The sequence below is a fragment of the Balaenoptera physalus genome, assembly GCF_965194825.1.
Source record: "Balaenoptera physalus genome assembly, chromosome: 12".
NCBI classification, from domain to species: Eukaryota; Metazoa; Chordata; class Mammalia; order Artiodactyla; family Balaenopteridae; genus Balaenoptera; species Balaenoptera physalus.
Genome location: NC_138897.1, coordinates 12,738,550 through 12,761,020, shown reverse-complemented (window position 1 = coordinate 12,761,020; position 22,471 = coordinate 12,738,550). Strand labels below are relative to the sequence as shown.

Genomic DNA, 22,471 nt, shown 5'->3' with positions numbered 1-22,471 from the left:
CCTAAAAGACATGTAGATGTTTACAGTAATAAGATGCTTAATCTTTCTAGGTCAGAAAAATGCAATTAATACAACACAGTGAAATTAACAGCAGAAATGCTGACAGTTCTTAAAAACTAAGGATGGGTGTGATATAGAAGAGAATTACTGATAAAGTGCTGAGGCAAACATTTCTTGGTACAAGTAACTTGGTAATACTAAGCAGAATGTGGTTAAGATTCAGCAATTCTCTATTTAAACATATACCCTGTATATACTCACATGCTGTGCTCAAGGAAACATGTATTGTGGGTTAATTCCAGTACTGTTGGCAGTGGCAAGAAGTAGAAACAACTTAGACATTTATTAATAGAATAATAAAGGAAATAAATATCCTAATTTTGTACAATGGAATATCCTACAGCAGTGAACATAAATGAGCCAGATATTCAAGTATCAGAAAGGATAGGGCTTCCCTGGTGGCGCAGTGGTTGAGAATCTGCCTGCTAATGCAGGGGACACGGGTTCGAGCCCTGGTCTGGGAAGATCCCACATGCCACGGAGCAACTGGGCCCGTGAGCCACAACTGCTGAGCCTGCACGTCTGGAGCCTGTGCTCCGCAACAAGAGAGGCCACGATAGTGAGAGGCCCGCGCACCGCGATGAAGAGTGGCCCCTGCTTGCCACAACTAGAGAAAGCCCTCGCACAGAAACGAAGACCCAACACAGCTAAAAAAAATAATGATAATAATAAAATAAATAAATAAATAAATAAAGTAGCTATTAATTTAAAAAAAAAAAAAAAAGGATAGGTCCTCAAACATAATATCTGGTGGAGAAAAACGTACGTTGGCAAAGGATGACTAGTTATCATTTGTGCATTGTGGTTGGGAAAGATGGGAGACTGATCATTGAAATGTTATCCTGGGAATGTAGGGGACATGCTTGCTGGAGAAATGTAGAAATGTTGCTGGGTGTTATATAACACCTATTTGTGATAGATGATTAGCTTCGAGAGCCATCTGTTTCATATGTCATTTGCCTATAGAAACCCTGAGACACACTGACAATGTCTGTGGTTTGTCTTTCAGGCTGAGGTTTACCCAGATGAGGGCAGATTCCTCATCTGTTTCAGTATCCACTCTAGTCTAACCCCATTACACTTCTTAAAGTTTCCTGCTAAAGCCCAACAGTGACTTCCTAATAGTCTCCTGATGGCCCCCTTTTCAGTCTTTACAGTGAATTTGCTGAATGATTTGTCAGTTGTTGACTCCTCTTCCTTGGAATCCTATCTTCAGCTCTCCTCCCCAGCTCTGACTTTCTGGGTAACATGGCCACCCTTAAGTGCAGGCTTTAGCTTTTCCTAGGGATCGACCACAGACGCTCTCTCTATATTCTACCGGCTCATCCATCCACAGCAGTAGCTTCAGTCTGGGAGATCCCTAGTGCATTTCTCTCAGCTTATGACCTGTCCCTTCCTTCCCACCCACCTCTGTGCGCCATCCTCTCTCCCATATCCCAGCTCTAGTGCCATTCATAAGATCTTCCCTCCAATTAATTGTAATTGATATTTAACATTTGGGTTGATTGATATTGTATATTAACAAAGGTCTGATTAAATTCCTTAGTTAAAATTTTATTCTGTAACTTCCCATCTTATCAGTAAAATGACATTCCTCCTATCTCTTCTGTTATGGGGCTGTCTTAATGCTTCAGTAGAATAAGTGTATCTTTGGAACACAGATTTTTCTCTGTGCACCAAGGCTAGCAGTAAACAGGAATAATGGATTGTGGGCTGCTTATATTTGGATGAATGCTTCTTGAAGATTCAATTTGAATTAAGGGATGTTTACATAGTATGTTTGACCATCATATCTGTAGGCTTTTTCGGTGATCCATTCTCCCTGCAGTGGGTTCTTAGTTACTTTCTGTGACTTAGTAGTGGGCTAAGTGATGGTTCTCTAACAGAGTGCTAGAAGCAGGGACTTATTGTTTTCTAATATTTTGACTTATTAATTTATTTAAATATTCATTCTTTTTTAGATTCTTTTCTCATATAGGTTATCACAGAATATTGAGTAGAGTTCCCTGTGCTATACAGTAGGTCCTTGTTGGTTATCTATCTTATATATAGTAGTGTGTGTCTGTTTATCCCAAGCTCCTGATTTATCCTTCCCCCGCTGCCAGGTATCCCCTTTGGTAATCATAAGTTTGTCTTCGATATCTGTAAGTCCGTTTCTGTTTTGCAAATAAGTACATTTGTATCATTTTTTAAAATTAGATTCCACATTTGAGTGGAATCCTAGTTTGCCTCTTCCTGTGAAGCAACCAGTTAGGCAACAGAGCAATCTTCTGACATTCCTACCTGGGATGGTTAGAGAATCTCAGGATTCAACAATATATAGATCTTCTTGCCTGGTTCATAGCATTAAAAATAGCTGGTACTATAACCTCAGAGAAGCAGGTACTCAGATAACCATTGGCTCCAGAATCATAGAGTCTTGGAACTGAAAAGGACCTTAGAAGCTAAATCACCAGCAAGAATAAAATAAATTATAGAATATACTTAAAGGCTGAAAAGTCTACAGGCAAATTAAACATTCAGCAAAACAGACAGCACCAGTTCTTTAGTAGGTCTGCTGCACTGTGGCCACTGCCTGGGACCAGCTTCAGGTCTCAGAGATGGGACAAGAGCAGGATGGGGAAGGCACTCCAGAAAATCATTTGCTCCAACTGTCTGATTTGCAACCCAAGAAGATGAGGCCCAGAGGATTTTCTCAAGATTGCCCAGGAAATGGGACTAGTCACGTGACCTCAATCAGAGGGACACCAGGGACGTGGCCTCTTCTTCCCCAAACCTTTCCAGAGCCTGTAGCTCCACTGTTCCTTTCCTCTATTCCTCCAGCTCTTGCGACTTCTCCCGTCCCTTCCCCCCTCCCCCTTATCTCTCTGTTTAAATCCCTCCACATTGACTTCCGGCTCCTTCTACCCTTTTTTTATTGCCTGGTGTACTGTAGAAATTTTTAGTATCCTTATGCTTATTAAATCAAGTATTCTGTTTTGAATCTTTTTTCATTTTACAAGTGGATATGTTAAACATTTTATATTTATCTCTCTGAAAAAGAGTACATTAATTAAACTGCTTAGTGACCGTGCATTTTCTCTGTGATTTGAATACCAACCTCCACCCCTCACACCCCCCTAAAAAGAACCTCTTTCCCTTCCTGCTCCAGATGCTCCCTTTTGGATCTTAGCCCTGGAAAAGTTCCTTTACTTTTAAACTCTCCAAATAAGACTCTATTGTATACACAAACCTCAGATAGTAGGAGCACATCATGTTCACTATTTCCTGCTCTCAGCATCACTCAGTATACAGGTTGAAAACCTAAAACTAACAGCGCACCTGTACATAACTCCCACCTGTCTAGTTGTGTATTTCCTGGGAAAGACTTTCTTTGAGAAGCTGAACTTTGCCTCCCAACCCCACTAACACAAACACTGTGGACTGCAGTCTCTAAGGAATGTGGAAATGGAGAGGGTGGTGTCAGGCTAGGGTGGAGGTGATTTGTTGAGAGACTGAGAAACTCAGGAAGCAGATCAGCCCTGGTAAGTCAAACCAACAGGTATGTTCTAAAATTCAGGGCTGGAGGCTATCAGAGGAGGGTTTAATGTGGTTCCACAGATGCATCAAATACATGTAGTTATAGCACCACGGATGTCCCATTTCATTTCAGACCCAATCTCCCACCACTCTAGTGAAAGGCAGCTGAATGAAAGATAGGGGCTGTAGATGGCAAAAGAGTTATTTCCTAGGATAAAGGATAATTAGCAGAGGCTTCCCATGTACCCTTGTCTCCTCCTCCTCACACAATTTCCCCTATTATTAACATCTGGCATTATTGTGGTATGTTTGTGACATTCAACAAATCGGTATTGATATATTATTAAATAAACTCCATAGTTTACATTAGGGTTCATTCCAATTGCTCCTTGCTAATATATAGGAAAGAAAGAATTGACTTCAGTGTATATATAGTACAAAACATCATTCTTGATACATTCTAACGTCTAAAGCAATCCACAGGGGAAGAGACTACAGAAGGTATGAATATCAAGAGGTTTATTGGGGGCCACCAGTGTAAGAAATCACAACATTGGAGAAGTAATTTATACACATGAACTACTAGGGAACCACAAGAGCCTTCTTCTATTCATGCCCTAACTTGCGTGGTACTGGTGAAGCCCTACAAGAAATATTTCAAGTCAATTTCTACCATGGGCAGAGGGAAGCTTTGTGGATGAGGTCCTAATGCCAATGCCCAAATCGTCTCCGGGTGCAAGAAACTAGGATTTGCAATATATTTTCCAAGTGCTTCTTGACTGTGTCAGGGCCACTAAGATTTAGTAACTTTTTCCAGGTTTGTAAATTCTGCCTGAAAGAGTATTATTTTTAAAAAAATTAAACTTAAACCTAACACCCTTTGGAGATGTATTTTAAAATAAGTATTTTGAAGAGGAAGAATAAAATATGAAAGACCGGTCTACTCTATTGTAAGACATTGTATAGGTAGACTAATCATGACCATGTGGTATTTTTGACAAAGTAGATTTTCGACAAAGGTTTAAAAGCAATTCCATGGAAAAAGGATAGTGTTTTCAACAAAGGACGATGGGGAAATTGAACATCCATAGGACACACCCCTCAAAAATAAAGGAAAGAATCTTGACTTAAACCTCATATAAATATTAACTGAAAATGGATTATAGTCTTAAATGTAGATGTAAAACTATAGAACTTTTAGAAAAAAGAAAACATTTGGGATGTAGGGCTAGGCAAAAAATTCTCAGACTTGACATCAAAAGCATAATCCATAAAAGGAAAAAAATTGAACCTCATCAGAATTTAAAACTTTTGCTCTGTGAAAGTCCATATGAAGGAGATGAAAAGACAAGGTATCCAATTAAGTAGTTTCTAGAATATATTAACACCTCTCAAAGCTCAACATTAAAAAACAACCCAATTAGAAAATGGGCAAAGACATGAAGAGACATTTCAAGGAAAAGCATATGCAGAGAGCAAATAAGCACATGAAATGATGTTCCATATCATTAACAGTTAGGGAAATGCAAACAAAGACTACAAACAGATATCACTACACACCTATCAGGACACCCGAAATAAAAATAGCAACAACACCAAATACTGGTAAGGATATGGAGAGCTAGATCATTTATACATAGCTGGTGGAATGCAAAATGGTACAGCCACTCTTGAAAACCAGTTTGGCAGTTTCTTAGAAAAAAACAAAACAAAACCCTAAACTAAACATGAACTTGCCATGTGACCCAGAAATTGGCATTTATCCCAGAGAAATGAAAACTTATGTTCGCCTAAAAACTCGTGCATAAATATTTATAGCAGCTTATTCGTAATATCTACCAACTGTAAACAACCCAGATGTCCTTCAACCAGTGAGTGGTTAAACATACTGTAGAACACCCACATGATGGGTATTACTCAGGAATAAAAATGACTGAACTACTGACAAATGCAACAACCTGCATGAAACTCCAGTGAAAAATGGCAATCCCCAAAGATTTATATGCTGTATGATCCCATTTATATGACATGATTGAAATGACAAAACTACAGAAGTGGAGAACAGATTAGTGGTTGCCAGCGTTTACAGATGAGACTGGCGTGGAGTGAGTATGATTTTAAAAGGGCAACATGAGGAATCCTTGTGGTGGTGGAAATATTCTGTATCTTGACTTTGTTGAGGTTAATGTCCTCGTTGCGACATTGTACTATAGTTTTGCAGGATGTTATTGTTTCAAGAAACTGGGTAAAGGATACACAGAATCTATGTTATTTCTTACAACTGCATGTGAGTGAACCTACAATTATCTCAAAATAAAAAAGTTTAATTGGGAGATTGGGATTGACATGTACACACAACTATATGTAAAATAGATAACGAATAAGAACCTACCGTATAGCACAGGGAACTCTACTCAATACTCTGTAACGATCTATATGGGAACAGAATCTACAAAAGAGTGGGTGTATGTATATGTATAACTGATTCACTTTGCTGTATAGCAGAAACTAACACAACATTATAAAGGAACTATACTCCAATAAAAATTAATTTTAAAAATACAACACTATTACTGATGTATAGTGAAATGCTCAAATCAGTCAGTTTAATCAGTTTTGATCAGTGCATGCACATATGCAACCAATACCCCTATCAAGAAATGAAACATTTCTATTGCTCCAGAAAGCTTCTTCACGCCCCTTGCCAGTCAACCTCCCCCTAGAGGTACAACCACTGTTTTGATTTTTGTTACCATATACACTTGCCTATATACTAGCTTTTGTTTTTTGTTTTGGCCTAGCTTCTTTCACTGAGCATAATGCTTTTCAGATTGATCCAGTGTTGTGTGTACCACCAGTAGTTTGTTCCTTTTGAATGCTGTGTAGTGTTCCAGTGTATGGATGTACCATAGTTCGTTTATACTTTCTCCTCTTGATGGACTTCGAGTGCTTAGCTCTTATGTTTAAAGCTGCCATCAACATTCTGGTACAAGGCTTATTGTGGACATGTGTTTTCATTTCCCTTGGATAAATACCTTGGAGGGCAATTGTTAGATCCTAGCAGAGATATCTGTTTAACTTTTTAAGAATCCAGCACTTTTCCCAGAGTGCTTTTGCCACTTGACGTTCCCACCAGCAGCCTAGGAGCGTTCCGGTTGCTCCGCAGCCTCGTCAATATTTCGTGTAGTCACTCTTTTTTATTCACTCATTCTAATGGCTGTGAAGTGGTATGTCTTTGTGTTTTAATTTGCATTTCTCTGATGATTAATGATGCTGAACACTTTGTTATGTACTTTTTGGCCATTCATACGTATCCTTCAGTGAAGTGCTTGTACAAATACTTTGCCCATTGATTCATCCTTAACTTTTTGGGTTGTAGTTCTTTGTGTATTCTATATACAAACACCTTTCCAGGTATGTGCCTTGTGACTATTTCCCTCCAACCTGCGGTTTGCCTGGTTTCTTAATAGTGTCTTTTGATGAGACATACAATTTTTAAAAAAACCTATTCTCTCTTAGTTTATGTTTCAAGTAGTGAATTCCTCTTGACTTATTGTAAGTGTACAGACTAAAGTATCGAGGCCTATCCAAGACTTGAAATATCCACCTTCTGGTACTTAGCGTTGCTTCTTGTTGTTGAAAGGCTCTTTCTGTGCATCCTGGAATATAAGACAGTAGCATTCTTGATTATTTTTCTTCGGTCTGTGCTTCACACTCTTCCCATTTTGTTGCAACTGGGTCTTTGTCAAGAGCTATTCTGACTAAGTGGAAAGCGCTGTAGGTGTTGTTTGAAAGCTCTTGATTGTCAAGTGATGTGGCTTCTTTTGAAAGAGTCGCTTTATGGATGGGAAAGTAAGTGTTTACTGTTTCATTGAAAAAGTCCTGTCTTTCCAAAAACGTCCCGACAGAAGACTGAAACTTTGGCAAAAAATGGAGGTTGGTTGTGGGGATTACATTCCAAGGATTTGGGAAGCCTGGGAGGTGGGAAGTTATGAATCACAGCAAAATGTACTTGTTGCAATATTATTCTCCCTTTATGTTACTAATCATGTGTGGTTCCAACCTCAACTGACAGTTGGTGAAGAAGCCTTGTGTATGTTCTTGGTCGGGATTTTCTTCAGTTTTCCAAACTGGCCCTTCCAAACCTTCACCTCTTGCCTCATCCCAACCTGAAGTGCATCCCTTTCCCCTCCACTCAATAAAAAGATGAACAGTTTAGTTTCACAAATGGTTATTGCATACTTACTAAATGTCAGGCATTTAGCCAAAGACGTAGTCCCTGACCACGAGGAATGAACAATCTCGACAAAACTTTTAACCCTTATATGTGCAAATTTATTTAAGTACGTATCCATCCTGTCTACTCCACTCTTGTGTTGGGGCAGGGACGGCTAGCCACTTGTCCATTTTTTTCTTCCCTTTAGTACATAAATTTAGTTCCCTGCGTCACATCAGGCTGCTTTGCGGACCTTTCTGAATTCTGTGTCTAGTTCAAATAAATGTCAGTAAATTTATCTGTTTACTACAGTCTCTCAAGAAAAAGTCAGAGAGGTGGGGTTGCCAGATAAAACACAGAACACCCAGTTAAATTTGAATTTCAGATAAACAATGAAAACGTTTTTTAGTGTAAATATGAATTCTACATAGTATAAATATTTCCCATACAATATTTAGGATATATTTATACTAGAAAATTATTCACTGTTTACCTGAATTTCAAATTTAACTGGGCATCCTGTATTTTTAATTGCTAAATTTTACAACCCTACAAATGGGGATGACATTCATAATGCAAATGAAAACTCCTCCCAATCAACATTCTTGACCCCTTGCTATTTCCCACACACAGAGCAGATGCTCCCAAAGTCTTCCTCACCTTCACTCCCATCTAAGTGCCCAGGAAAAACTAAGTCAGTCTAAGTAGGCTCCTGTTTGTCCAAATCCATTCTGGTTTTGGTTTCATCCCACCAGAGGCTCTCAGTTCCACAGTAACTCTTTTGCTTCTCTGTTTTGTACCCATACTCAGCCTTCATCCATTGTCCCTGTTGAAGCCACAGAGTTGGTCCTGTCTCAACTGCTCTTCTGACCTCCTTCCTCTGGGAAGACAGAGGGCCAGGAAGGTTGTGGATACATACCATTCATTGTGTTTTTTCCCCTGTCTGAATAGGCTAAAGTTGCAGCTTTAGCTTTGCTTCCTCCAGCGTTGTCAAATGTCACAACTTTACGTCAAGGGAGGGTTCTTCTCGAAATTGTTCTGCAGTGCCTTGCATCCTAGATCCTTCGCTTGGAACACCATTCAAGCACACTTTACTAAGATCACTTATGCCCTCCTAGTTGCCTCCAGTTTCCTTCTTGAAATTCTCCTCCTTGAACTTCTGAAGAAGGCTATCAGGTACAGGGGACACTAGTGGGTACCTGCCCAAGGTGAGGGAGAGGTAGGGGTAGAAACTCCGCCTGTGCTCTGCTCTCCAGCCCATGCTCCGTGTCCGAGGCTAGGAGGCCCACCCTCTCACCTCACCTGAGTCCCCAAAAATATTGAGAGAATGTAGAAGGATTCAGGCAGATAGAGAACCAAATATGTATGGCAGATAAAGATTGGATGAAAGCCAGGATTAAATATGAGCCAACAATGGGTTTTCTGGTCCTGGTCCTGAGAATGAGACAGATGTACAACCTAATCACAAGGGTTACTGCACTCTCAGTGTGGGGTGCTGCCCCAGGAAAACCTAGGCCAGGAGGAATACACTAGAATATGGGCTTCATTCGAACAGCTAGTGCCCACATAAGGAAACTGGAGGGCAGCTCTTCTCCTAAACCCACCAGCAGGCTGTGTCATGGGTTAGACGTGTTGGACCCCTCTTGTGAGCTACTTCAAATTCTGTCTCCCCACCTCTGAATCTAGATGCTAGTGAGCTACCAGTTCTGCACAGGCTTTAAGTAACTTTGTGCATGGCACCCTGGCAGCACCTCCCCTCCCTTTGCTTCTAGCTCCAGGGCTTTTCCGATGCTTTGGTGTGGGATGTGCATGCTTGATGCGCACTCAAGAGCAACCTGAGTGAGCTCCCGTGGGACCATCCTCGACCAATGGGGAGGAAAGCCAGTAGATAAATGCTTCCTTCATTTTTCCTCTGGGTGGACAGTTCTGAGATACATGTTATAAGATTCCTCCAAAGGTCCATGGGGTCAGGTACCAGTGGCCAGCTTATAACAACCGTTGTATTAGCTTCCTTCTTTCCCTGCTTCACTCCCCCTTCTCTTCTGCTTCTATTCCCTGAGATAATTTCCCAAATAGACTACATGCATGCAAGACTTGGAGAAGTGAGGGAAAGAGTAAAGAGAAGCACAGAGAGTTATGCTAATGGGTGTCCTTCCATCTGGAAGGAAAACTCAAAAGGAGTACAAGAATGGCCACTCCAATTGGGAAAATGACAGAGGGACAATCTAGACCAAGGATGAAAAAGACCTTCTTTGATCAGCCCAATTCTCAGATAGCAAGAAAGCTAAGAAAATCATCATTTTCTTCTTGGATCTCAAAATAGAAGAGAATAAGGACCTACTGTATAGCACAGGGAACTTTATTCAATATCTTGTAATAACCTATAATGGAAAATAATCTGAAAAAGAATGTCTACATATACACATATATGTGTATATATCTATATACACATATTTATACCTGAGTCCCTATGCTGTACACCTGAAACTACCACAACATTGTAAATCAACTATACTTCAACAACAAAAAAAGAGTTGAGAACAAGATGAAGAGGTGGAGATTCAGCCCTAACCGGGGATATGACGATTCCAAATGACAGAAACCCCCAACTGGAAAGGGCTCACATCAGAAAACACTTGCTCTGAGCAGAGAAAGACGGGGCCGATTTGGGACTCTTTTTAGTTCTGTGCTGTTGGCTGAATACAAGTATTCTTATGAGAATCTTATGGGCACAGTGGATAGCAGGGCTATAATTTTAAACCTAACTTTTCTAGTCTGTGTCTTGTAGACCGGTTTAATTTTGACTAAGAGAGGACATGTCGCAGGCCGAGGACGAAGAGAAAAATCCCTGGCCGTGAAGGGCTTTCTCATGTCGGTAAGTGCAGTGCAGTCTGCCTTTACCGTTTAAGTTTGGGCAGTGGTATCAACCTGGGATGCCACACGGACAAGAGAGCTGTGTGTCACAGAGACAGAAGGAGCCCTGGGGAGGCTGCGCTTGATTCACAGAGCTGATTCTGGCTACTGCGCACCCCAAACATTTTTTTGTCTCTGGCTTTCATCCCTACCCCCCCTCATCTCTAGCCTCTCTTACATGGTACTGAATCTTACCTCCTAACTCACTTGAGGTGGGATGGCTTGTGGCTCTTAGCAAGCGTTTAAACGAAAGTCACAGAATAACTCCTGCTTGAGCTCATCCCTGGGTTCTTTTTATGGGACAGGAATTATCTGCCAGCAGACGGCTGAAGGTCCACATTGCTGAAGCTTCCGCAAGAGAGCGCGGAAGACCTCGGGAGGAAGCGCCTCAGGCCAGGCAGCGTGGGTCATGGTGGGAGTCGTTCCTGCTGAGTGGCTCTGTGCCATGCACGTGACCCAGGCGACCCTTCGAACGCTGAGTGTGGCACTGCCAGCTTGCATGGGTTCAAGTTATTCTTTTGAGAAAGACAGCTTATTTTCCTGAACAGAGGTTAGGCTCGACAATGCTTCCCCATTAGCGAAGCTGAAGGAGGTTAGGGAGTCAGTGCTTCTCCAGAAAGCCTCCTCAACACAGCTCTGGGTGGCTTTTAAAGGACTTCTTCCTCAGAGCTGTGCTTTCTGCCCAGCAGGTGTAGACTTGAATCACTAAGGACGCAAATGGAAAGGGAGGGGCAGAAAGTAAAGGCTTTATATTTCCTCTTCAGAGACGCAGCTTTCTCCATGCGTCATGGACATCCAGGCGCCAATTCTTTCCAGGATACTCCTTGGTCCCTCGTGCAGACAGGGTCCAGTGGGCTCCCTCACAGATTCTTCACTCATGTCCACACCACCAGAATTCCTGCGTGACCACAGGGGTCCATCTGGGACCCAGCCGTGCTCCTAACTTTCACTTACAGATCTTAGCTCACTTACAGATCCCAAGCTTCTGCCTAAGTTGCAACCTCAGTGCATACCCACACTTCCACTTTTCTCATTAGCACTTAACACTATCATTATATATTTTATTTATTTATTTTGTTTATTGCTAATCTCTCCCCCCTAGTATGTAAGCTTCATGATGGCAGGTTTTTTTCTTTTTTCTCCTAAACCTTTTTCTGTTGTCCCGGCACCAACAATGCCTGGAGAATAGTAGATGCTCAGTAAATATCAGTTGAATGAATGAAAGAATTCGTTCCCTAAATACTTTGATGTTTTGAGTACCTACGATGTTCTAGAGTTGGAAAATGAAGAGCATTGGTCTGAGAGAGATATGCTGGATGGCGGTGAATGCAGTAAATTTGGTCCTTGGCAGAGCTGAGCTGACAATTCTAGTAGGATTGTTCTATAATTAAGTTAAGGCAGCCCAGGCTGCAGTGTGGAAAAATGTTTTATTTCTACATCCACGGTCTCTTCTGAAAAAGGAGATGAAAGAGCTTGTATCGTCCCACATATATCAGGTGGTTTAAGATATACCTTGTGTTGAACTGGATTCCCCAGAACATCTAAGTTACAGCTTAGGAGAGTCAGTGACCCCTGAGGTCAGCTGACCCACTGCAATGATGATGCTCGTAAGTGGCAGGAATTCCAGCCTAACTGAGCACAAGGCATTGGTCACAGGGAGCTGAGCTGTTTAGTGGTTGCTGATTTGTTATGCAAAATTGTCAGGGAGGGTCAAGAGTCTTCTGGCACCTCCAAAACAAAGCTTCATAAAGTTAAATAATATAACCAGTAGCAAACCACTTATGCAGCTAAATTTTATTCAACCTTTACACTAAAGTTACAATCTCCTTGTCAATTAATGTGTATTGGGCTCCTCCTGGTTGAGGAGACAATAATAGGAGATGCATATAAGTCATAATCTGTGCTTGTGGGAGACCGTGACGTCGACAGCAAGAAGGGCTAAGAATTAGTGAGGTGTTACTGCCTGCCAGACACCGTTTTAAGTATTTTTTAAACCAGTTTGATCCCCACGACTCTATGTGATGCCAGGTTACTGGGTCATTCGGACCAAGACTTAGCGAATGTCAGTAACTTGCTAAGGTTGTTAATTGTAGAGCCAAGATTTGAGCCCAAGCAGCTTGGCTGCAGTGTCCATGTTCCATCCTCTGCACTATTGCTGTAATGCTACTCAGTACATTTGTGGACGTTGGAGGGGTGAGACTGGCAATTTGGAAACCTGGGTTCTAACACTGCTTCTGCCACAGATCCTCTTAAAGTGCTATAATCCTTAAACATTCTGAGCGAACCAACACTAACTTCGAAGCTATAGATATATTCCTGCAGTTCCCCATCTCACCACTAGATGACGGGCTTGGTCGCAGGAGGGAGGGGAGGGTGCGGGGGATGTACCGTGTTTGTTTAATGTTAAGTCTTGAATCTTACTGGTAAAACAGTTTATGGGCTCTTTCAATCAGGCATTATAAATATTTATTAAATTTCTACTCATTAAATTTTTTCAGTTTGTATTTAACAGCTCCACTTTTCCTCTTTAGTTGCTCAGTGTACGCGATATCTGCAAAAGGGGTAAAAGCATGGAATTTGGCCGCCTCATTCAGGACTACCTCTAGAAGAGAATCTGGCTTATAGTAGGGACTCAAAAAATTAGAGATTTTCTTTTCTTTTTTTTTTCATGTTCTAAGCATTTTGTTTGTTTGTTTTTCCTAAGCACTTACTTTTTAAAAAATCTTTTATCCTGAATGAATTTCCACCTTACAGAAAAGTTGCAAACATAGTGCAAAGAGCTCCCTTATATCGCTCACTCCACTTCCCATAATCTTTTTTTTTTTTCAAGAATCAATTTTATTTATTTATTTATTTTTGGTTGCGTTGGGTCTTTGTTGCTGTACATGGGCTTTCTCTAGTTGTGGTGAGCAGGGGCTACTCTTCATTGCAGTGCACGGGCTTCTCACTGCTGTGGCTTCTCTTGTTGCAGAGCATGGGCTCTAGGCGCATGGGCTTCAGTAGTTGCGGCGCACGGGCTTAGTTGCTCCGCGGCATGTGGGATCTTCATGGACCAGGGCTCGAACCCGTGTGCCCTGCATTGGCAGGCGGATTCTTAACCACTGCGCCACCAGGGAAGTCCTCCCATAATCTTAACATCTTACATAACCATAGTACAGACACCAAGAATAAAAGATTAACATTGGGACAGCCTTATTTACTAAACTACAAACCTTATTTGGATTTTACCCATTATTTCCCCAAGTGTCCTCTTTCTCTTCTGGGATTATACCCAGGGTCTCACGTTGTATTTAGATATTATGTCTTCCTAGTCTCCTTCAGTCTGTAAAAGTTTTGTGACCTTGACATTTTGAAGAGTACTGATTATTTTATAGAATGTCTATTAATTTGGATTTGTCCGATGTGTTCTCCTAATTGGAGTGAGATTTTGCATTTTGGGCAAGACAAGCAGAAGAATGATGTGTCCTCAGTGCACCATGTCAGGGTGTTCATCACGTTGACACATCTTATTGCCAGTGACGTTTACCTTGATCACTTGGATAGTTTGATGATTGTTAGTTTTCTCCGCTGCCGAGTTACTTTTTTATTCCTTTGTAGTTACTAAGTACCTTTCAGGTGAGTTTTTGAGACTTTACAAATATCTCCTCAAGCTTTTGCCCACAAACTTTAGCCCTTGTTTTTGCTCTAACACTACTCTCTATTATCCATTTGGTCAAATTACTATGCTGCTGGCCTCATTTTTCATTCTTATATGACCCACAGTTCCTCTACTGGAGAGAGCATAAGAGAAAGTGGAAAGTGCATGTACTGTACGTCTACTGCCTGTTGATGGGCTTGGGATAAACATTTTTTTACTGAAGTATAATTATATTCTCCAACTAGACCTCTCTGAACCTCAGTTTGAATATTTCTAAAGTGAGAGGCTACCTTATGAAAAAAATATTAGAAGTAAACTTTGACAATAATTAATGGAATAGGATCTACCCTCTTAAATCCATGGAAAAAAGAAAGAGACACAGTACTTACAAAAATTTACCCAGCAGTATAAACATCAGAAATTATAGGTAATCATAATGAAAAAAATTCATTAATAATTCTTCCCTTAACTCTAACCTTTGTTAAAATTATGCCAATATCCTTCCAGAATATAATACACATATATTTAAATTCCATTTTAAAAAGTATCATATCTCATATACTATGTTAAACTTGATTTTTGTACTTAATGTATTTTGAATATATTTCTGTGTCAATAAGCATTTTCTATAAAACCATTCTCAAGAGCAGTACAGTATTCATTTACAGGATGCAACAGGGTTTATGCAAATAATTCCTAATTATTGTATGGTTTTCGTTTGGTTTACTTTTTAAATTTTAAATGTAGCAGATGATATTTCGAGATAATGTTTGAGAGTTACTTTCTCCTTTGGTTCCTCGTAGCCACCTTTTAGGCATTCCATGTACCTGACTTCAAGAGGAAAGAGTGTACCATGTAGGACAAAGACATTGCTGAAGTTTCTCAGTGTATTTTCTAAACTCACAGTGGTGACAACAGGCTTGAAAGTCAAGCTTTTGCTTTGCACATAAGCTCCCTATGGGAGCTTAGGGAGTATATTAGGTTCCTATAACAAATTACCACAAATTTAGCACCTTAAAGCAACACAAATGTATCCTCTTACAGTTCTGAGGGTCAGGATTCTAAAATCAAAGAATCAGCAGGCCAGTGTTCATTCTGAAAGCTCCATGGAGAATCCTGGCTTGCCTCTTCCAGATTCTGGTGGCTCTAGACTTCCTTGTCTTGTAGACACATCATTACATTCCCTGTCTCCATCATCACCTGCCTTCTCTGTGTTTGAAATCTCACTCTCTTTTGTCTTAGAAGGCCACCAGTTGTTGGATTTAGAGTCTACCCGTGTAATTCAGGATGATTTCATTTTGAAAGCCTTAACTTAATTTAACCTACAAAGACCTTATTTCCAAATAAGGTCATATTCACAGCTACTGGGGGTTGAGTTAGATATATCTTTGGTGGGGGGGGGGATATAATTCAACCCCCTACTGGAGTGAGGAGGAAAGGGGTGAAGAATAGGTGCACTGGTGGCATGGCCAGATCAGGAAAGGCCTTGTAGGCAACATCAAGAACACAGAAAGTCTTCGAAGGGATCTCAGCAGGAAGGTAGTCTGATCCACCTCGTGTCTAAAGACAATCATTCTGGATGGTATTAGAGAACAGGTTGGATAAGGGTAAGAATGAAAGAGATGAGAGCAGTGAGGAAACTACTGCAAGGGTTCAAGTGAAAAGCGATGGTGATTTGGACCAAGGGAGTCCATGGAGAGATGATGAAAAGTGGACAGACCTGAAATATATTTTGGAGGAGGAATCAGTAGCACTTGGCAATGGATTGCATAAGTATGGGGCAGATAGGGATGTCACAGATCACCCACAAATGTCATACTTGAACAACTGGGCCAATGGAAAGCCCAGTTACTGAGATGGAGAAAGCTGGAGAGTTCAGCAGGTTTGGGAGAGAGATGATGAGGGCAGATTTTAAGGTGAAGTTGGAGATGCCTGTCAGATGTCAAATAGGCATTGCAACATAAAGTCCAAGGAGGTTAGGTCCGGAAATGCAAACATGGGAGTCCTCAGTGGTAGGTGGTCTTGGAATTGATGAGAAGGGGTAGAATCTCCTGGAGTAAAAAAGTGGGAAGAGAAAAGGGATCAAGGTTTAGAGTACAGAGTGATTAGGAGGAGCCAACGAAGGAGACTAAGAGGGCGTGGGACAGGGCACATTTGACTTTCATCCATCTCAGAAGAAAACGTGGGCAGGGCAGTGGCAAGTGTAGGAGACTGATAGTTAGAAGGCCTGGTTTTTTGGATTCATTTGACACTCACTTGTTCTGTTGTTTTGAGCATTTGCTCTCCTTACAACCAAGTGCTATGAACACTGTTACTTTTAAAAATAGGTATGTAGTAGAGCTGGTTTGGTGGTGCTGAATTCTCTTAGCTTTTGCTTGTCTGTAAAGCTTTTGATTTCTCCATTGAATTTGCATGAGATCCTTGCTGGGTAGAGTAATCTTGGTTGTAGGTTCTTCCCTTTCATCACTTTAAGTATATCATGCCACTCCCTTCTGGCTTGTAGAGTTTCTGCTGAGAAATCAGCTGTTAACCTTGTGGGAGTTCCCTTGTATGTTATTTGTCATTTTTCCCTTGCTGCTTTCAATAATTTTTCTTTGTCTTTAATTTTTGCCTATTTGATTACTATGTGTCTTGGCATGTTTCTCCTTGGGTTTATCCTGCCTGGGACTCTCTGCACTTCCTGGACTTGGGTGGCTATTTCCTTTCCCATGTTAGGGAAATTTTCGACTATAATCTCTTCAAATATTTTCTCTGGTCCTTTCTCTCTCTTTTCTCCTTCTGGGACCCCTATAATGCGAATGTTGTTGCGTTTAATGTTGTCCCAGAGGTCTCTTAGGCTGTCTTCATTTCTTTTCATTCTTTTTTCTTTATTCTGTTCCACAGCAGTGAATTCCACCATTCTGTCTTCCAGGTCACTTATCCATTCTTGTGCCTCAGTTATTCTGCTATTGATTCCTTCTAGTGTAGTTTTCATTTCAGTTATTGTACTATTCATCTCTGTTTGTTTGTTCTTTAATTCTTCTAGGTCTTTGTTAATCATTTCTTGCATCTTCTCCATCTTTGCCTCCATTCTTTTCCCGAGGTCCTGGATCATCTTCACTATCATTATGCTGAATTCTTTTTCTGGAAGGTTGCCTATCTCCACTTCATTTAGTTGTTTTTCTGGGGTTTTATCTTGTTCCTTCATCTGGTATATAGCCCTCTGCCTTTTCATCTTGTCTATCTTTCTGTGAATGTGGCTTTTGTTCCACAGGCTGCAGGATTGTAGTTCTTCTTGCTTCTGCTGTCTGCCCTCTGGTGGATGAGGCTATCTAAGAGGCTTGATGGGAGGGACTGGTGGTGGGTAGAGCTGACTGTTGCTCTGGTGGGCAGAGCTCAGTAAAACTTTAATCCACTTGACTGTTGATGGGTGGGGCTGGGTTCCCTCCCTGGTGGTTGTTTGGCCTGAGGCAACCCAACACTGGAGACTTCCTGGCTCTTTGGTGGGGCTAATGACAGACTCTGGGAGGGCTCACACCAAGGAATACTTCCCAGAACTTCTGCTGCCAGTGTCCTTGTCCTCATGGTGAGCCACAGCCACCCCTGCTCTGCAGGGGACCCTCCAACACTAGCAGGTAGGTCTGGTCCAGTCTCTCCCGGGGTCACTGCTCCTTCCCCTGGGTCCCGATGTGCACACTACTTTGTGTGTGCCCTCCAAGAGTGGAGTCTCTGTTTCCCCCAGTCCTGTCGAAATCCTGCAATCAATTCCCACTAGGCTTCAAAGTCTGATTCTCTAGGAATTCCTGCTCCCACTGCGGGACCCCCAGGTTGGGAAGCTGACGTGGGGCTCAGAACCTTCACTCCAGTGGGTGGACTTCTGTGGTATAAGTGTTCGCCAGCCTGTGAGTCACCCACCCAGCAGTTATGGGATTTGATTTTACTGTGATTGCGCCCCTCCTACCATCTCATTGTGGCTTCTCCTTTGTCTTTGGATGTGGGGTATCTTTTCTGGTGAGTTCCAGTGTCTTCCTGTCAATGATTGTCCAACAGCTAGTTGTGATTCTGGTGTTCTCACAAGAGGGAGTGAGAGCATGTCCTTCTACTCCGCCATCTTGGTTCCTCCTCAAGATATACACTACTATATATAAAATAGATAAACAACAAGGACCTACTGTATAGCACAGGGAACTATATTCAGTATCTTGTAATAACCTATAATGGAAAAGACTCTGAAAAAGAATATATAGATATACACATTTATATACATATATGTGTATATATATATATATATATATATATTTGAATCACTTTGCTGTACACCTGAAACATTGTAAATCAATTATACTTCAATTAAAAAAGAACAATTTTAGTAAAGAAATGGAAATTAATGTTTATTGAGAACCTAATAAATATCAGGTCATTAAAAAAAATCCTTGCCATATATACCTAAATTAGGGCATTCTGGATGGGAATCATTCATTGCATCATGAAGCAAATGCAATAGCCATGGACCACTAGATGGGTGCAAGTTCTGTGGAATTAGGTCTCCAGGAGTGACCACATACTATGATCTGTTCCTTTAAACATCTGGAACAATAGGCAGGGGCACACACCTTCACTCCTAGCTATTAATTAGAGCCTTTATAGGCAAGCGACTTTATAGGCAAGAAAAACCAGCAATGTTCTTTTGTTAATAACACAGAAGCCATTGAACAATGCCCAGCCATTTCTTTGCAAATAATCTGGTTTTGTGAATAGTCAACTAGTGAATTATGGACTGTTTTTTTCAAATATATCTGTTCTTTGGGACTCTGGAGGAACAGAATTTACATAGACGAATCACTGTGAAGATGAGTCTCTGTGAAGTTGATAGAATTCTTCTTTCATTGCGAACCCTTCTTTTCCTTCTTGAATCCAAATTCTCCTCAGGACTGTATATGAGAGAAGTGAAGTTCTCTAAATTGGTGGAAGTCTGATTCAAGGTATGTTTCTTTGACACTCTAGAGAAGATTTTGCATCATTTAGAAGTCCATTTCTCTCCAAAGCACAACAAATACTGCCCTTTTCCCCTTGCTCAAGGGTCCCCATGCAAGTCAACTGCTCAACAAATAATACCATGTTTCCTGTATCCCTTTACCCAGAAGGGAGGACCGCTAGCAGCAGTGCTTCAGGGAGGCGAGTTGGTTCTCTGAAAGGGCAAGGTTTCCTTGGAAATACAGTCTATGGATCCACGATGTCTCTTACTAATGTTATACGTAATTAGATAGTTTCAATTCTTCCCTTCCCTTTCTGAGACCTAGTGGAACCATAGGGCATTTTTCTACTGGCTCGTGTGCCATTTCCTTTTCACATTCATTAGGGTAAAGCCAAACACTGCCTAATCAAGAGGTAAGGTGGGCATTTGCCCATTTTGTTTTGTGAAGACCATAATCCAAGTTTTTGTTCCTGTGTGTAAAACAATTGTATAAAATTCACTGTAAAGTTATAAAAGGAAAACTATTGAATTTGTTTCCTGTTGTAACCAAGTATTTGGTGCCTGTTTTTATGTTACCTACACAAATCAGGGGTCATTTAATGGAAATACAAAGGATCTAAATTCTGGCTTTTCCCCCCATTTTTATTGCCTTGAATATTTTCCTTCCACTAATTAGCCTCTTCTTCCTCTGCATATATTTGTAGTTTGGACACTGTCTTTAAAAATCAAAAGCCTCTACCTTTATGTATGTATATATGTGTGTAATTTGATAAAAAGATGCTGGTACAAGTGCCTGGATTTCACTTTAATTGCTCCCCATTAGTGTTAGCTAATAATTTGTTGGGAGGTTCTTCACAAATAAATCAAAAATATATGTCTATTTTTAGAGAAAATACTTTTAAGGCATGGTTGTTTTCTGTATCTATGAGTCTGTTTTCATTTTGTTTTGTTTGTTTGTTTGTTTTCTTTTTAGATTCCTCCTATAACTGACATCACTGTATTTGTCTTTCTCTGCCATTTCACTTAATATAATACTCTCTAGATCCATCCATGTTGCAGCAAATGGCAAGACTTCATTCTTTACGGCTGAGAATATTCCATTGCATATAAGTAACATGTCTTCTTTATCCATTCATCTATCCATGGACACATATAGGTTGTTGTGATATGTTGGTTTTAGTATTGCAAATAAAGCTGCAGTGAATATTGGTGTGCATGTATCTTTCTGAATTAGCATAAACACCCTGAAGTGAAATTGCTAGATCATGTAGCAGTTCTATTTTTAATTTTTTGTTTGTGAAATTCTTTTTTCAGTTTTGAATATAGATTCTGGGTCACAGTATAGAAATTAGTTCTTAGTAGGGGCTGAAAATCTCTGAAGAGATGCTCTCTAAGGCCCCTTTGTCTCTAACATTCTGAGATACTGTATTGGTCTCTCTCTCAGTTGGAGCTACAGCTGATCTGTAACTTGTTTCTTGTGGGAATCCTGCCTACATTTGCCATGAGGTAAGTTTGAAATTCTTACTCAGCAAGAATTACTCAGTTCCTGGCCACCTTCAGGCCAGACAGAATGGCATTTCATTCACTATGCCTCATCTTAGGAGTCAGGGAAAGAAACCTGTTGCCAGTTCTCAAGGCAAAATGCCTCCTCTCTGGCTTTTAAATACCAATAATTTGTTGTCATAGCCAGGGAGTGTTAGTAACATAGACATACACATTACAGCTAATGTTTAAATACCACTCAAGTTATTATATAAAATCCATGCCATTAAATGTTTCATAAATTTTTTCCTACATCTCTTGGGTCACTATGTTGACCCAGGGGAGTAGTATATTTTACAATGCATACGTCAGCTGGCTCATTCTCTACCCCTTTGTATAAATACTTTAAGTCAGATCAAGATACGAGGAAAAAATGACTTGTGCAACCGAATTCTGAGAACATGGGAGGAGCAAACTGTGGGTGCTGAGAGCCGTGTGTGTCTGTGTGTTGCAGACACAGATCTGGGCTCACCAAACAGAACTTTAACCAACCTGAAGACAAGGTAAAAATGCAAACACTAAATCTTATCTTCTTTGTGATTTTTTGTAATTGGCAATGACTTCTCACAAAGTATAGGGGAAAATCTTTAGTTGTAATTAAAGGTAAAGGGCAGTGAGAGGTGCCATAGTTTGGGGACGTTGGTGGGAGGCATGGATTTAAAACAAGGCAGTGTGGTTCTCTGTTCAGCTAATCATACTCACTGAGTGAGCTTTTTGATGTCATGGTTTCCAATATTGTAGAAAACCATTTCTATTTCTAAACTTCATTCCTAGGTTAAGGTGGCAACTTTAATGATGACTGACCTGAGGCTGAATGAGAAATTTGTTTGTAGGTGCCTATGAACACGTAAGGAGAAATTGCACCATGGGGTACCAAAATTTAGCCTCTCTTTTTCTATGTTGTGTCTCTGTCTAGTAAATTAGGGGCAAGGTGCTAGACAGGAAAATTGGGTGTTCATTCTGAATTGGATGTTCTGTAACAGTGTGGAATTGAGCAAGTCATGTGACCCCACTAGACTCACTTCAGTTTCTCCATTTGTAGAATTAATTTGGGGACCCAATAGCTTCCTTCTCAAATCTCTGACACTTCGAGTTCAATCCATAATCCTAGAAGGGGTAAGGAAAATAACATTGTTGAGTAATTTTTCTGTTTAGAGTCTTTATATTCATTATCACCTTTAACGCTCACAACAACCTTGTCTGGTATCTGCTACTCTCCCTATTTTATAAATATAGGTTCAGAGAAGTCAAATAAGTTCCTCACATGTATAGCCAAAGGCAGAGTTCTTGTTAGAACTCAGGTTTGTCTGATTTAAAAGCTCGTCGTTGTAAAGACCCATGATCAACCATTTCGACTAATTGTCTCTTCAGCAAAGCAGACATATTTCTAGGATTCTGTGAATCCAATTAGAATTATCCTCTGGTGTGGCCAGAGGATAGCTTTTTGTTTTGTTTTGTTTTGTTTTGTTTTTTGGCCGTGGCAAGCGGCTTGAGGGAGCTCATTTCCCCAACCAGGGATCGAACCAGGGCCATAGCAGTGAAAGCGCCGAGTCCTAACCACTGGACTGCCAGGGAATTCTCCAGAGGATGGTTTTTGATTACAGGGTGACCATGCGAGTTACCAGGGAGC

At 40.7% G+C, this 22,471-nt stretch overlaps 1 protein-coding gene across 1 annotated transcript in view; it reads left to right on the top strand.

The window, feature by feature from the left end:
* Positions 1 to 20,851: 20,851 nt before the first annotated feature.
* The window catches only part of SERPINB2 (serpin family B member 2), a 78,676-nt gene continuing 77,056 nt past the window's right edge, over positions 20,852 to 22,471 (top strand). The window contains exons 1-3 of the mRNA XM_082418771.1: positions 20,852 to 21,344; positions 21,616 to 21,711; positions 21,884 to 21,957. The gene's annotated coding sequence lies outside the window, so the exon portion shown is untranslated. The remainder of the gene's footprint in view (positions 21,345 to 21,615; positions 21,712 to 21,883; positions 21,958 to 22,471) is intronic.